The 15,492-nt window shown below is 40.9% G+C and overlaps 1 non-coding gene across 1 annotated transcript; it reads right to left on the bottom strand.

Annotated features, from left to right (window-relative positions):
• Positions 1 to 15,148: 15,148 nt before the first annotated feature.
• On the bottom strand, positions 15,149 to 15,252 carry LOC130952841 (small nucleolar RNA R71). Its single transcript, XR_009075017.1, has one exon. It is a non-coding gene; the product is annotated as a small nucleolar RNA R71 (small nucleolar RNA).
• Between the last annotated feature and the right edge of the window lie 240 nt (positions 15,253 to 15,492).

The following is a 15,492-nucleotide window of genomic DNA, read 5'->3' as shown; positions in this document are numbered from 1 at the left end:
GCCTTGCCAACTTTCGAGAACGTTAGTGACACTCATAACGTTCCAATGTGCCCCTATGTCTCACGTTAGAGTCCACGTTAACTAGGTTAACGTGGCTTCTAACGTGGTCATTCTTAGCCATTCCCAACATTAGTGACAATGTTGAGTGTCACTAACGTTGGCTCATCATTCACTCATCAACGTTAGCTTCCACGTTAACTAAGTTAACGTGGAAGTTAACGTCGCTCCTTGGGGGTTTTGTGGGTGCTTCTAACATTAGTGACAATGTTGGGTGTCACTAACGTTGTCGACCTCCTTTGCCTCTTACGTTAGCTCCCACATTAACCAAGTTAACGTGGGAGTTAACGTGGTACATTTCACCTTAGGCCAACGTTAGTGACAATGTTGAGTGCCACTAACGTTGACTTCCTTCCCCCCTTTTAACGTTAGAGGCCACGTTAACTAAGTTAACGTGGATTCTAACGTGGCCACTTATGATCATTGGCCAACGTTAGTGATAATGTTAAGTATCACTAACGTTGGCTCAAAGTCCCTTCTTCACGTTAGAGTTCACGTTAACTTAATTAACGTGACTCTTAACGTGGGCAATGATGGCTTTGAGAGCGTTATTGGCAATCACTTTTCTCATTAACTTTGCAAGTTACCTCCCATTCCATGTTAGTGGTCACGTTAATTAGATTAACGTGACTGCTAAGTGGTTCTTCCTTGCTTCCTTTGGTCCTGAAATCAAGCAATAGAGTGCATCAAAGTTCTAGTCCAAGTCATGGGTAATGCAACATACAATTTGTCACTAAACTCATGCAAAACTCCTCATGAAATCATGTAAAATGCACAATGTATGCTTGAATCAAGGTATAAGTGAATATCCACCCAAAACTAGCTTATTTCCTAAGGAAATGCATGAAACTACCCTAAAAATAGTAAAGAAAAGGTTAGTGAAACTGGCCAAGATGCCCTGGCATCACAACACCAAACTTAAAGCTTGCTTGTACCTAAGCAAGTACTGGAACAAGAGAATGATGAATGAAATGCCAAGAGAAATGAGTCATTCTTGTGGAAGTCATGTCACTGATTTTATGGTGGTTTCATGCATAACAACTTAGGTTCATTCCATTACTGGCTTTCAGACCTTTATCCTGTCCTAAAACAATGGCTTTGCTTACATCCCATGAGGCTTTTATTGATCCTTTTATTGTCATTTCAGGGCTTATTTGTGTTCTTCAAGCTAAGTGCTCTGTAAGGGGGCAACTCTTTAAGATAAGCTTTCAGCCAACACTCCCAAACCAGTTGGTTCAAGGTGTTAGGTGTTGAGACACCCCTAAGGACTTACTCCCTCAAGTCTCTTCCCCATACATACACACCACAGGCATCTGGTTCATTTATTTTCCTTCTTGAGACCTTGGTGTCCAGCACCTCTTTGGGTTACTAAATGCTCTGTAGTGAGGGTTACTCTTGATAGTGGACTTTCAGCTGATAATCCCAAGTTAGTTAACCCAAGTTACCAAGTGATAAGGCACCCCTAAGAGCTTATTCATCCAAGTAAATCCCTCACACAGGAACACCACAGACACATGCCTCAAGATTAAAACCATTGGTGCCTAGCCTTATTTCTTACTCTTTTTCTTTTGTTTTTCACTTTAAGTGTTCTTTCCCTTTCTCTTATTAGGATCTTGCTACTTACTTAGTCTCATGGGTATATTCAAAGCAAAGTACTCAGGACAGATAGTTGTCTTCCCACCTCATGGTTGAACCAACTTAGCTAACTTATGATCACACCAAAGATTCAGAAAATTACTCCATATTATGAACTCCACTCTGGTCTTTTGAAACATAAACATTCTCTTCTTCATTTGATTTTAAAGACAAGCATACAATAAGTAAAGATATGATGCAGTGACACTTAAACCAGAAATCATAGACCTGAGCAATAAAACTTAAAATGCAGAATTGAAAAGGTTCAAACTAACATGGAAGCATGTTCTATTTCATACAAGATCTTCCTTATTTCAAAATGGAAAAAGAGAGACCAAAGAAGGAGCTCCACCACCTTTTACTCATGTGGTTGCCCATGCTCTCCTTCTTGCTTGTCCTCTTGGTGTTTTTCTTGAATGCTTGTGCTCCCACTTCCTTTGCCTTTCCCAAGCAGTTTCTTCCAGAAGCCAGCATCTTCCATCTTCTTCTTTAGTGTGTCCTTCTGCTGTTTCACCTTCCTTTCTTCTTGTTCAACAAACACTTTTTGGACCTCATTATATGTGGGAATGGCATAATGTAGATGATGCATATTGTTGGACATATAGTTCAACCTGGCCTGAGTGTTTACGTTGAACTCCTCCCTATGTAACTGCCTTCCTTCATTCAGCACGTTGAACTCATTGAATGATTTCATTTGAGCTAGTTGCCACTAGTTGAGTTCTTGAAGGCGTTTATCTTGACATTCTTGCCTCTCAGTAACTTGGTGGATGGCTTGAGTCAGTTGGGAGTATTGCTCCTGTTGCTGCTCCATGTGTTGTTTCTGCCACTCTTCTTGTTGTTTCATCCAGTTGGACTGAATGTGAAGTATTTGCTCTTGTCCCTCCATATGTCTCATTCCCAAATCTTCAATGGCTCTTAGAAGGTGAGTCATATTTAAGTTGGCTAGGTCATGATGCTCTTCTTGTTGATATTCTTCCTGATGATATTCCTCTTGATGAGTTCCTTCCTTGGCTTTTTGCTTTCCTATATGTGGCCTTCTTAGTTGCTGAGCAGGTGTGGTATAGACCAATTGCTCGAGGGTAACTGGCCTCCCTGGGTTCACCCAGTCTGGATTACTATCCTCAAATACTACCTTGGCCTTGTTGCACAACCTGAGAATGGTGCTAGGGTACCAGAGCCTGGCACCTGAATCAACCTTCTCAGCTGAATCTTGAATCCCCTCAGCGATGAGTTCATGCACATTGATCTCCCCACCCTGTACTAAGCAATGCATCATAGTAGCTCGATTGATGTTTACCTCTGAATTATTTACAGCTGGTAGAATGGATCTTCTTACGAGTTCAAACCACTCCTTGGCTTCAGGGCTAAGGTCTCCCCTCTTGATGAACTTGGGTCTCCCATCTGCGTACCTCTCCCAATCAGCTGCTATAACACAGATGTCCGTCACTATCTCTGTGAGCTCATCATTGTCGGGGCTTTTACTTATCCTTTCCTGATAGCTGGCCTCATCAAAATGAGGTGATTTCAGATGAAGAGCTCTTGTTATGGCATTTGGGCTGAAGTCCACCTCCTTTCCTCTCAAGTAGCTTTTGAAGGTTGGGGCCTTGGTCTTGTCTTCTCTCACCACATTTGCATAGAATTCTTTGATGAGGCTTCCATTAATCTTCCCCTCTGGACTTGTGAGCAATTGCCACCTTCTCTCTTCGATTTTCTCTCGAATTTGTGGTGACTCATTTGCATTGATTTGGAAGATTAATTCTGGCAATATCTTTCTGGCCCTTATCCGCTCATATTCACGTTCATGAAAGGCAGTTTTGAATCTCTTCTCATCGAATGGAACACTCTCCATGGGTTCCTTCCTCTTTTGCCTCTTTGAGCTTGATGATGCCATGAATTTGAGTTGCTGTTTTGAGGTGATTTGAGGATACGGATAGGTGAAGATTGGGTTGGCTAGGACAAATTGTGATGAAGGGGTTTAGCACGCCAAATGTATGAAGTGTGGAGAGTGGGGATTTGAATGTGAGGAGTGAGGCTGCATGATGAGCGGATAATTTATACGCTTTTTGGCATTGTTTTTAGGCAGTTTTTAGCAAGTTCAAGCTACTTTTAGGGGTGTTTTCATTAGTTTTTATGTTAAATTCACATTTCTGGACTTTACTATGAGTTTGTGTGTTTTTCTGTGATTTCAGGTAAATTCTGACTGAAATTGAGGGACTTGAGCAAAACTCTGAAAAAAGGCTGACAAAAGGACTGCTGATGCTGTTGGAATCTGATCTCCCTGCACTCAAAATGGATTTTCTGGAGCTACAGAACTCCAAATGGCGCGCTCTCAACGGCGTTGGAAAGTAGACATCCAGAGCTTTCCAGCAATATATAATAGTCCATACTTTATTCGGAAATTGACGACGTAACTTGGCGTTGAACGCCAAGTACATGCTGCTGTCTGGAGTTAAACGCCAGAAAAACGTCATGATCCGGAGTTGAACGCCCAAAACACGTCATAACTCGGAGTTCAACTCCAAGAGAAGCCTCAGCTCGTGGATTGATCAAGCTCAGCCCAAACATACACCAAGTGGGCCCCGGAAGTGGATTTATGCATCAATTACTTACTCATGTAAACCCTAGGAGCTAGTTTATTATAAATAGGATGATTTATCAATGTATTAGACATCTTTGGTCTCAGTTTTGTTTTATTCTTCATCCTAAGAGGCTATTGATCACGTTTTAGGGGGCTGGCCATTCGGCCATGCCTGAACCTTTCACTTATGTATTTTCAACGGTGGAGTTTCTGCACACCATAGATTAAGGGTGTGGAGCTCTGCTGTACCTCAAGTATTAATGCAGTTCTATTTTCTTTTATTCAATTCTCTATTATTCTTATTCCAAGATATTCATTCGCACCCAAGAACATGATGAATGTGATGATTAGATAACCCTCATTATCATTCTCACTTATGAACGCACGTGATTGACAACCACTTCCGTTCTACATGCAACAGAGCTTGAATGCATATCTCTTAGATTCCCCAACAGAATCTTCGTGGTATAAGCTAGATAGATGGCGGCATTCATGAGGATCCGGAAAGTCTAAACCTTGTCTATGGTATTCCGAGTAGGATTCTGGGATTGAATGACTGTGACGAGCTTCAAACTCCTGAAGGCTGGGCGTGATGACAAGCGCAAAAGAATCAATGGATTCTATTCCAACCTGATTGAGAACCGACAGATGATTAGCCATGCGAGTGACAGCCGCAGAGGACCATTTTCACTGAGAGGATGGGATGTAGCCACTGACAACGGTGATGCCCTACATACAGCTTGCCATGGAAAGGAGTAAGAAGGATTGAGTTGAAGCAGTAGGAGAGCAGGCGTCCTTGAGCCATACAGTACCTCCATATGCTTATCTGAAATTTCCACCAATGAATCTGCATAAGTGTTCTATCCCTTTTTATTTTTTTTCTTTTTATTAGTTTCCGAAACCATAAACAATTTTAATCTGCCTAACTGAGATTTACAAGGTGACCATAGCTTGCTTCATACCAACAATCTCTGTGGGATCGACCCTTACTCACGTAAGGTTTATTACTTGGACGACCCAGTACACTTGCTGGTTAGTTGAACGGAGTTGTGAATTCAACCAGGGCCATAATAATGATTCCTCTCAAAATAGTTAGAACATTGATCACAATTGATACATTGTTCCCTCGTGCAAATTTCAAATTCCATAATTTTACAAAAAGTGCAACTTAAAGAATAAGGATCACAATTTCGTCCACCACTGCACTAAGGTTCCCTTATATAGGGAGATCATGAGAGAACGGAAGGTGTGGATTGCAAGAATGGTTGCTTGATGGATGGTTGGGGTTGTTCAAGAAGGAAGGACAAGGATCATCACTTAATGAGAGTGAATGGTTCGGTCTTCAAGGGTCTCCTTTCTTCAATGTTGCATGGCAACGTTTCCCCATGCGTTCCTTCTTGAGACAAGTGTGTAGTTCTCTTCATAAAGTGGCCGAACCTCCCCCATTTAATTGTCCAATCAATCCCCATCAATACTCCTTTTCTTTTCCCTATAAAGACAAAATAAGAAAGGTGAGAATAATATCAAACCAAAGACAATTGAAACTTTTCAGCTAAGAAAAGAAAAGATTATATTGTTTATTTATGAATTCCAACTAACTAACTAACTATTGGTGGGTCCTTATATGCATTTTGGTGGCATCATGGGTGACACCAAACTTAGTTTGGAGCACTGTGATGAAAAGTTTTTGTTCAAAGCTCCCAAGACTAGCATGCATCTTGGTTTGCTTTGAACACCAAACTTGTTCCTCACTATATGCTGCAGCAGAAGGTTTTCACCAAGTGTTTGTCAAGTTTGGGTTGGAATTCATAAATGTTGACTTATTCACTATCTTCTAAAAGCATATAAAACATGGGTTGCCTCCCATGAAGCGCTTCTTTAGCGTCACTAGCTTGACGTTTCTCCCTCATCAGGGTGGTTGGTAATGCTTGAAGTCCTCCCCTCTCGCTGTGGACTTGTATCCATTGGTTGTATCAATGATCTCTACATGTTCCAGGGAGAGAACTCTGTTGATTGTGAAGACTTTCGGTAACTGAGATGGTACAGTGGGGAGATTAGGGGGAATATCTGGGGAGTAAGCTGAGATCACTCTATCTCCTGGAGAGAAGTCTTCCGTAGGGATCTTTTTGTTCCTCCACTTCCTTGGTACCTTCTTCCTTGTGTCCTTTGATATTGCCTTGCTCTTGATGACTTCTTTTCCTAAGGTAGTTGTGATGTTGTCTTTACATGCCTCTAGAGGTTTAGGTTCTTCTAACTTTTCCTTGAGCTGTGGTAGTTGCTGTTTCCCTTGTTTATCAACCAAAGGGGTTTCCAGATAGGTTGGGTGTGCTTCAGTGCTTGCTTCCTCCTTCAGCATCTCATAATGATCTTTGCTTGGTTCCTTGTGCTCTTGGTCTGCTTCTTGTGAGAGTTTGAAGACATTAAAGCTGAGCCGTTCATCATGGATCCTCAATATTAGCTCCCCTTTCTCCACATCTATGAGTGCTCTGACCGTAGCTAGGAAGGGTCTTCCCAATATGATTGGGTGTGTGTGACTCTCTTCCATGTCCAGGATGACAAAGTCTGTTGGGAGAAAATATTTCCCAACCTTTAGCAACACATTTTCCACCACTCTTATTGCTTGCTTTTGAGTCTTGTCAGCCAGTCTGATGACCACATCTGTGGGCATTATCTCATTGATCTGCAGCCTCTTTACCAAGGATAATGGCAGTAAGTTGATGCTTGCCCCCAAATCACAGAGTGCTCTATCGAACACTGTTTCTCCTATGGCACAGGGGATGTGAAAACTCCCTGGGTCTCTTCTTTTTGTAGGCAGCTCAGGTTGAATAAGGGCACTACATTCCTTGTTTAACACTATAGTCTGGCCTCCTTTGATTGAGCTTTTCCTGGGAAGAAGTTCCTTCATATACTTGATGAATGCAGGCATTTGTTGGATGGCCTTGATGAATGGTATGTTCACATGCAGAGATGCAAACAAGTCTAGGAACCTGGAGTATATTCTCTTCCCCACAGCACCATTGAGCAGTTGGGGAAATGGTGCATAGAGCTTAAGCAACTCTTGTTGTGAGATTTCTGGTTCTTGGTGATCTCTATCCTCCTCCTCTGTTGAGTTGTCTTCAGGCTGTTGGGAGAGTTTGCTTTGTTTGTTTTCATCCTCTTGATCACTTGTAGTGATCATTTTGCAATCTTCCCATCTTACTTTCTTTGCTTCTCCTCTTGGGTTTTTCTCCGTGTCACTTGGGAAGCCATCAGTAGGTTTGGGAATCTTCTCAGCTAAGCATCCCACTTGGATTTCCAGCTTCTTGATGGTCTCTCCTTGGTTCTTAATGTTAGCTCGCACCTCCTCTTTGAACACCCTGTCTTCTTGAATCTCTTGGCATATTCCTTCAAGTAAGGTTTCAAGCTTAGAGAGTCTGTCATCAATTGATGGTAGATTGGGAGTAGAGGTGTTGTTTTGGTTTTGATATGGGTGTGGAGAAGTGTTATTGTGGGGGTGTTGATATGTCCTCTGTGTGAATTGTTGATGAGCTGCATTGTTGTTGGAGTTGTAACGTCTCTGGTCTTGGCTTTGATCTTGCTAATTCCCCCACCTAAAGTTTGGGTGGTTCCTCCATCCAGAGTTGTATGTCTTGGAGTATGGATCATGGTTCTGTCTAGGTGAATTCCCAATATAGTTGGCTTGCTCAAGGTTACCCTCTGCCTCTTCTTCAACTCCTTCTTGGGTTGTTGAGGAGGTGGTGATTGCTGCCACTTGGTTCCTCTCCATCTTCTTGGTGAGGTCAGCTAGCTACTTGGTAATGAGCTTGTTCTGAGCCAGCAGAGTATCTACATTGTTTAGCTCTATCACTCCCTTAGTGTTCCCTCTTTCGGAAGCATAGAAGTAGTCATTCTCAGCTACAGTTTCAATGACATCTATGGCTTCTTCAATGGTTTTCTTCTTGTTCAAGGATCCTCCAGAGGAATGATCTACTGCCTTCTTTGATTTATATGACAAACCTTCATAGAAGATGTGCAGTTGGACCCACTCATTGAACATCTCTGGTAGGCATCTCCTTGTTAGGTCTTTGAACCTTTCCCAAGCTTCATAAAGTGTCTTCCCATCTTGCTGTCTGAACGTCTGTACTTCGGTTCTCAGCCTATTGATCCTTTGAAGGGGGTAAAACCTTGACAAAAACTTATTCACTACCTCTTCCCAATTTGTCAGGCTTTCTTTTGGGAAGGATTCAAGCCATTTGAATGCCTTGTCCCTGAGTGAAAATGGGAAGAAGAGCAGCCTATAGACATCCTGGTGGACTCCATTGGACTTCACTGTGTCACAAATCCTCAAGAAGATGGTCAAGTGTTGATTCGGATCTTCTTGAGCACCTCCTCCAAATGAGCAATTATTCTGCACAAGAGTGATGAGCTGAGGTTTTAGCTCGAAATTGTTGGCATGTATGGTGGGCTTCTGAATGCTGCTCCCACAGTTTCCAAGATTAGGATTGATATAGGATCCTAAGACTCTTCTATCCTCCCCAGCATGATTTGCTCTAACTCCTCCCCCATGGTTATTTGCCTCTTCTTCATGTTGGTTTTCCATGTTGCCTTCCATGTTTAGTTCTAAATGTTCCTCCTCTTCTTCATCACCGATTTCACGTTTTCCTCTTGCTTCCCTCCTTAATCTAAAGAGGGTCCTCTCTGGTTTAGAATCGAAGGAAGTTGAAGCCCCGCTTCTTCTCCCTGTCATACAACCAACAAGTACAAGCAAGGAAAAATATGTGCAGATAGTATTACTGTCAGAATTACTATTAGTTGTGAGTGATGCAATATATCAAACAGTTAGTGGGTTAGCAAACTGAATTGTAAATAACAAAGAAACGAAAAAGTAGAGGGAAAGGGAAGAAGTTAACTAAGACAGAAAGTAAATTACTCAAACAGAAAGTTAATTCAACAAAACAAAAAATGCTCAATCTAGTGATCTTCCAATCTAATCATTGTTGATGCACAATCAATCCCCGGCAACGGCACCATAAACTTGATGCAGGTGAAAATTGTCTCTCAACAAATTTCTTTCGGTAAGTGTACCGAATTTGTCGTCAAGTAAAAACTCACAATAGAGTGAGGTCGAATCCCACAGGGATTGATTGATCAAGCAACTTTAATTAGAAGAATGTTCTAGTTGAGCTAATTCAGAATTTGGGTTGAGAATTGCAGAAAGTAAAATGGCGGTAATGTAAATGACAGGAAAAGTAAATGCTAGAATTAAAGAGCTAGAAGTAAACGACTGAAATTAAATTGCGGAATTGTAAATGGGAATGGGGTGTTTGCTCATGAAAGTAAACGCAGAAATTAAAGAGAATGGGTGAGATCAGAATTTGGGGAGTTCATTGGGTGTAGGAGATGTTGCAATTCTCCGGATCAAGTTCATTTTCATCTCTTCCTCAATCAATGCACTCATTGATCTCCTTGGCAATCTTAATTGATTGAATTACAATTTCTTGCAATTCAATCTCTCAAATCTTGATCAATAGCCAATTCCTTGGTCAATTGCTCATGAGCAGAGATGAAGTGTGGTCACTGATTATACCACATGCATTTCCCAAATCAAGTATTGAGAGGATTATAGTCACATATTCATCCAAACCCAATTTGGTCCAGCATGAGAAAGCATTTCTAGCTTGATCTCTTCATTCCTCTTTCAAGGCTCAGAAGAGATCCAAGTTTGAATAGTTTCTTTTCCAAGATAACTACCCAATGGGATGAAGATCAAAAGCTTTCAAGTAAAATCAAGAGAGAAGATATTAGAAGAATAATGAGAACTAGTATTGATCCATCAAAGTACAACAGAGCTCCCTAACCCAATGAAAGGGGTTTAGTTGTTCATAGCTCTAGAAAATGAAAGCAAAGATGGAGAATACATCATCGAACTAGAAGAGCAGAGAAGGTAAAATACAGAGAGTAATGTTGTTTTCCAACTTCCAGAACTTCCCACTAATTCAAAGCTACTCCTATATATACTACTCTTCTCAGCTTCTAGTTGGTTCTTTAAGTTTTGGGGCTTTGGATCTTGAGTTTGAAGCAGTTCTCTTCTTCATTTGGGCTTGGCTTTACTTGCAGAGAGAAAGTGTGAAATGGGCAGAGACTTTAGCTCAGGACGTTAGGGGTGTTAACGTTTAAGTGAAAGTATGAGTTCGAGAACGTTAGTGACACTCAACATTGTCACTAACGTTCCAATGTACCCCTTTGCCTCACGTTAGAGCCCACGTTAACTAGGTTAACGTGGCTCCTAACGTGGCCTTGCCAGCCTTCGAGAATGTTAGTGACACTCAACATTGTCACTAACGTTCTAGTGTGCCCCTATGTTTCACATTAGAGTCCATGTTAACTAGGTTAACGTGGCTTCTAACGTGGCCTTGCCAACTTTCGAGAACGTTAGTGACACTCAACATTGTCACTAACGTTCCAATGTGCCCCTATGTCTCACGTTAGAGTCCACGTTAACTAGGTTAACGTGGCTTCTAACGTGGCCATTCTTAGCCATTCCCAACGTTAGTGACAATGTTGAGTGTCACTAACATTGGCTCATCATTCACTCATCAACGTTAGCTTCCACGTTAACTAAGTTAACGTGGCTCCTTGGGGGTTTTGTGGGTGCTTCCAACGTTAGTGACAATGTTGGGTGTCACTAACGTTGTCGACCTCCTTTGCCTCTTACCTTAGCTCCCACGTTAACCAAGTTAACGTGAGAGTTAATGTGGTACATTTCACCTTAGGCCAACGTTAGTGACAATGTTGAGTGTCACTAACGTTGGCTTCCTTCCCCCCTTTTAACGTTAGAGGCCACGTTAACTAAGTTAACGTGGATTCTAACGTGGCCACTTATGATCATTGGCCAATGATGAGCGGATAATTTGTATACTTTTTGGCATTGTTTTTAGTATGTTTTTGATATCTTTTAGTTAGATTTTAGTATATTTTTATTAGTTTTTATTTAAAATTCACTTTTCTGGACTTTACTATGAGTTTGTGTGTTTTTCTGTGATTTCAGGTATTTTCTGGCTGAAATTGAGGGACTTGAGCAAAAATCTGATTCAGAGACCAAAAAGGACTGCAGATGCTGTTGGATTCTGACCTCCCTGCACTCGAAGTGGATTTTCTGGAGCTACAGAAGCCCAATTGGCGCGCTCTCAACGGCGTTGGAAAGTAGACATCCAGGGCTTTCCAGCAATATATAATAGTCCATACTTTATCCAAGATTTGATGGCCCAAACCCGCGAAGCAATCCGGCCTCAGAAATTCCAGCGTTAAACGCCGGAACAGGATTAAAAGTTGGAGTTAAACGCCCAAACTGGCATGGGAGCTGGCGTTTAACTCCAGAAAACGTCTCTACACGAATTTCCTTGATTGCTCAGCCCAAGCACACACCAAGTGGGCCCGGAAGTGGATTTTTATGTCATTTACTCATCTATGTAATAGTTTTCTATAAGTAGGACCTTTTACTATTGTATGGGAGAGTCGAAGAGACGACATCTAAGTAGCTATCTTTGTTTTATGCTATCTTAGACCTTTGGGAGGCTGGCCATTCGGCCATGCCTAACCTTTGTTCTTATGTATTTTCAACGGTGGAGTTTCTACACACCATAGATTAAGGGTGTGGAGCTCTGCTGTACCTCGAGTATTAATGCAATTACTATTGTTCTTCCATTCAACTCCGCTTGTTCTTTATCTAAGATATCACTTGTTCTTCAACCTATGAACAAGATGACTGACAACCATTCTTGTTCTACAAGCATTCAAGGCTTTAGTGAATATCTCTTGGATTTCTGATTGCATGATGCATGGTTGATCGCCTGACAACCGAGTGCTCGTCTGACAAACGAGCCAGCCATTCCATGAGATCAGAGTCTTCGTGGTATAGGCAAGAACTGATGGCGGCATTCAAGAGAATCCGGAAGGTCCAACCTTGTCTGTGGTGTTCTGAGTAGGATTCAATGACTGAATGACTGTGACGTGCTTCAAACCTGTAACCTACTGGGCGTTAGTGACAGACGCAAAAGAGTGATTCTATTCCGGTAGGGGAGGGAACCAAACCGGTGATTGGCGGCACTGTGACAGAGTGCTCTGCATTAGCTTTCACTGCGCGGATGGGAGGTAGCTGCTGACAACAGTGAGACCCTACACAAGTTTGCCATGGAAAGGAGTAAGAAGGATTGGATGAAGACTGTAGGAAAGCAGAGAGACGGAAGGGAAGGCATCTTCATACACTTGTCTGAAGCTCATACACCAATGATATACATAAGTATCTCTATCTTTACCTTTTCTGTTATTTTCGTTCATCATCATCATATACATTTGAGTCTGCCTGACTAAGATTTACAAGATGACCATAGCTTGCTTCAATACTAACAATCTCCGTGGGATCGACCCTTACTCACGTAAGGTTTTATTACTTGGACGACCCAGTACACTTGCTGGTTAGTTGTGCGAAGTTGTGTAATGCCATGGTATTAGGCGCACCAAGTTTTTGGCGCCGTTGCCGGGGAATTAAATGTCCTAACTACAGTTTCGCATTTGTTCCCTGCAATAACAGTGCCATATTTTGATCCGGCAACAACACCAAGTTTTTGGCGCCGTTGCCGGGGATTGTTCATGTTTTGAGCAAGCTTGTGGTAACATCAGATGCCAAGATCCGGCAACAACATCAAGTTCTTGGTGTTATTGCCCGGGATTGTTTAGGCTGGACAACTGACGGTTCATCTTGTTGCTTAGATTAGGTATTTTTTTTTTTCGAAATTCTTGAAGATGAATTCTAGAGTTTCATGATGATTTGTTGAAATCTGGCTGGCTGAGAAGCCATGTCTAATCTGATTGGACCGAGGTTTCAACTTATCACCACAAGAGCTTGTTGATTTCGTATCAATCTTGCTCTTGGAGCAGTGATTTGCTAAGATTTGGCTGACCTTTGGTCATGTCTAGTGTTTTGGACCGAAGCTTTCCTTGGAAGCTTGGCTGGCTGTGAAGCCATGTCTAATTCCTGGACCGGAGTCTTAGACTAGCATTGCACTGATTCCTGGAATTCTCATTAAGAATTTTGATGCCTTTTTCCACTTAATTTTCGAAAAACACAAAAAAATTTATAAAACCATAAAAAGACCAAAAAGATTTTATGTTTCTTGTTTGAGTCTAGAGTCTCATCTTAAGTTTAGTGTCAAATGCATGTTTTTGTTATAATTTTCGAATTCATGCATATATTTCTTGTTTTGATCTTTGAATTCTATTGACTTGAAGTATTTTGTGTGTCTCATATGCATTCTCATATTGTTAGTGTCAGTAGTGCACAAACTGCTAAGTTTGGTGTCTTGCATGCATTGTTATTTGATTCTTGTTGCATTTTGATTAATAGAAAAATCCAAAAAATATTTTTAATTTGAGTCTTTTCAAGTCAAGGATACAAGGAATTGAAGATTCAGAACCAACTGCAGAGGAATTATACAGAAAAAGCTGAGCATTCAAAAATGCCCAGTGAAGAAGGCAGACTGGCGTTTAAACGCCAGCCAGGGCACCTGGTTGGGCGTTTAACGCCCAAAAGGGGTGCATTTTGGGCGTTAAACGCCAGAATGTATACCATTCTGGGCGTTTAACGCCAGGATGGTGCCAGGGGGAAGATTTTGTTTTCAAAATCAATTTTTCTTAGTTTTTCAAATCAAATCTTTTTCAAATCAAATCTTTTCAATCAAATGTTTTCAAATTCAATTTCTTTCCTTTTAAAAAGATACTTACCAACAATTAATGATTTGATTGAACATCACAAGATTGTTGCCTTTTCTGTTGAGAGAGGTTTAAATGTTTCAATCATATCTTTTCTTGTTAGGCAAGTCATCAATTTTCAAAATCATATCTTTTCAAATTGTTTTCAAATCATATCTTTTAAAAATGTTTTCAAATCATATCTTCTCAATCACATCTTTGTTAAACCCATAACTTTTCAATTAAATCTTTTTAACCACATCTTTTTCAAAATAGTTCTCAATCAAATCTTTTTAATTTCTAATTTCAAAATCTTTTTCAAAAATCACTTTATCTCTTTTCCACTTTGATTTTTCGAAAATCAATTAACATTTTTCAAAATGTTTTCAAATTTTTTTAATTGAATTTTCGAAAATTCTCTTCCCTCCTTCCCACATCCTTCTATTTATGGAGTACTACTCCTTCTAAATGCACAATTCGAATTTTATCTATTAAAATTCGAATTCTCCTTCTCCTTCTTCTTACTATTTCTCTTTTCCTCTGACATTTCAAGGAATCTCTATACTGTGACATAGAGGATTCCACATTCTCTTCTTCTTTTTCTATTTCTTATGAGCAGAAGCAGAGACAAAGGCATTCTTGTTGAAGCTGATCCTGAACCTGAAAGGACCTTGAAGAGAAAGCTAAGAGAAGCCAAAGCACAACTCTCTTTAGAGGGCTTGACCGAATTCTTCAAGGGAGAAGACATGGCAGCCGAAAACAACAACAATGCCAACAATGCAAGGAAGGTGCTTGGTGACTTTACTGCACCTACTCCTGATTTCTATGGGAGAAGCATCTCAATCCCTGCCATTGGAGCAAACAACTTTGAGCTTAAGCCTCAATTAGTTTCTCTAATGCAACAGAATTGCAAGTTTCATGGACTTCCAATGGAAGATCCTCATCAGTTTTTAGCTGAGTTCTTGCAAATCTGTGACACAGTCAAGACTAATGGGGTTAACCCTGAGGTCTATAGACTGATGCTATTTCCTTTTTGCTGTGAGAGACAGAGCTAGAATATGGTTGGACTCTCAACCTAAAGAAAGCCTGGACTCTTGGGAAAAGCTAGTCAATGCCTTCTTGGCAAAGTTCTTTCCTCCACAAAGATGGAGTAAGCTTAGAGTGGAAGTCCAAACCTTCAGACAGAAGGATGGAGAATCCCTCTATGAAGCTTGGGAAAGATACAAACAATTAATCAGAAGATGTCCATCTGACATGCTTTCTGAATGGAGCATCATAGGTATTTTCTATGATGGTCTCTCTGAACTATCCAAGATGTCTTTGGATAGCTCTGCAGGAGGATCTCTTCATTTGAAGAAGACGCCTGCAGAAGCTCAAGAACTGATTGAAATGGTTGCAAATAACCAATTCATGTACACTTCTGAGAGGAATCCTGTGAACAATGGGACTGGTCAGAAGAAAGGAGTTCTTGAGATTGATGCTCTGAATGCCATATT

The sequence above is a fragment of the Arachis stenosperma genome, chromosome 9 (assembly GCF_014773155.1).
Source record: "Arachis stenosperma cultivar V10309 chromosome 9, arast.V10309.gnm1.PFL2, whole genome shotgun sequence".
Taxonomy (NCBI): Eukaryota; Viridiplantae; Streptophyta; class Magnoliopsida; order Fabales; family Fabaceae; genus Arachis; species Arachis stenosperma.
The sequence above is the reverse complement of the archived record's forward strand: the minus strand, read 5'-3'. Positions and strand labels throughout refer to the sequence as shown.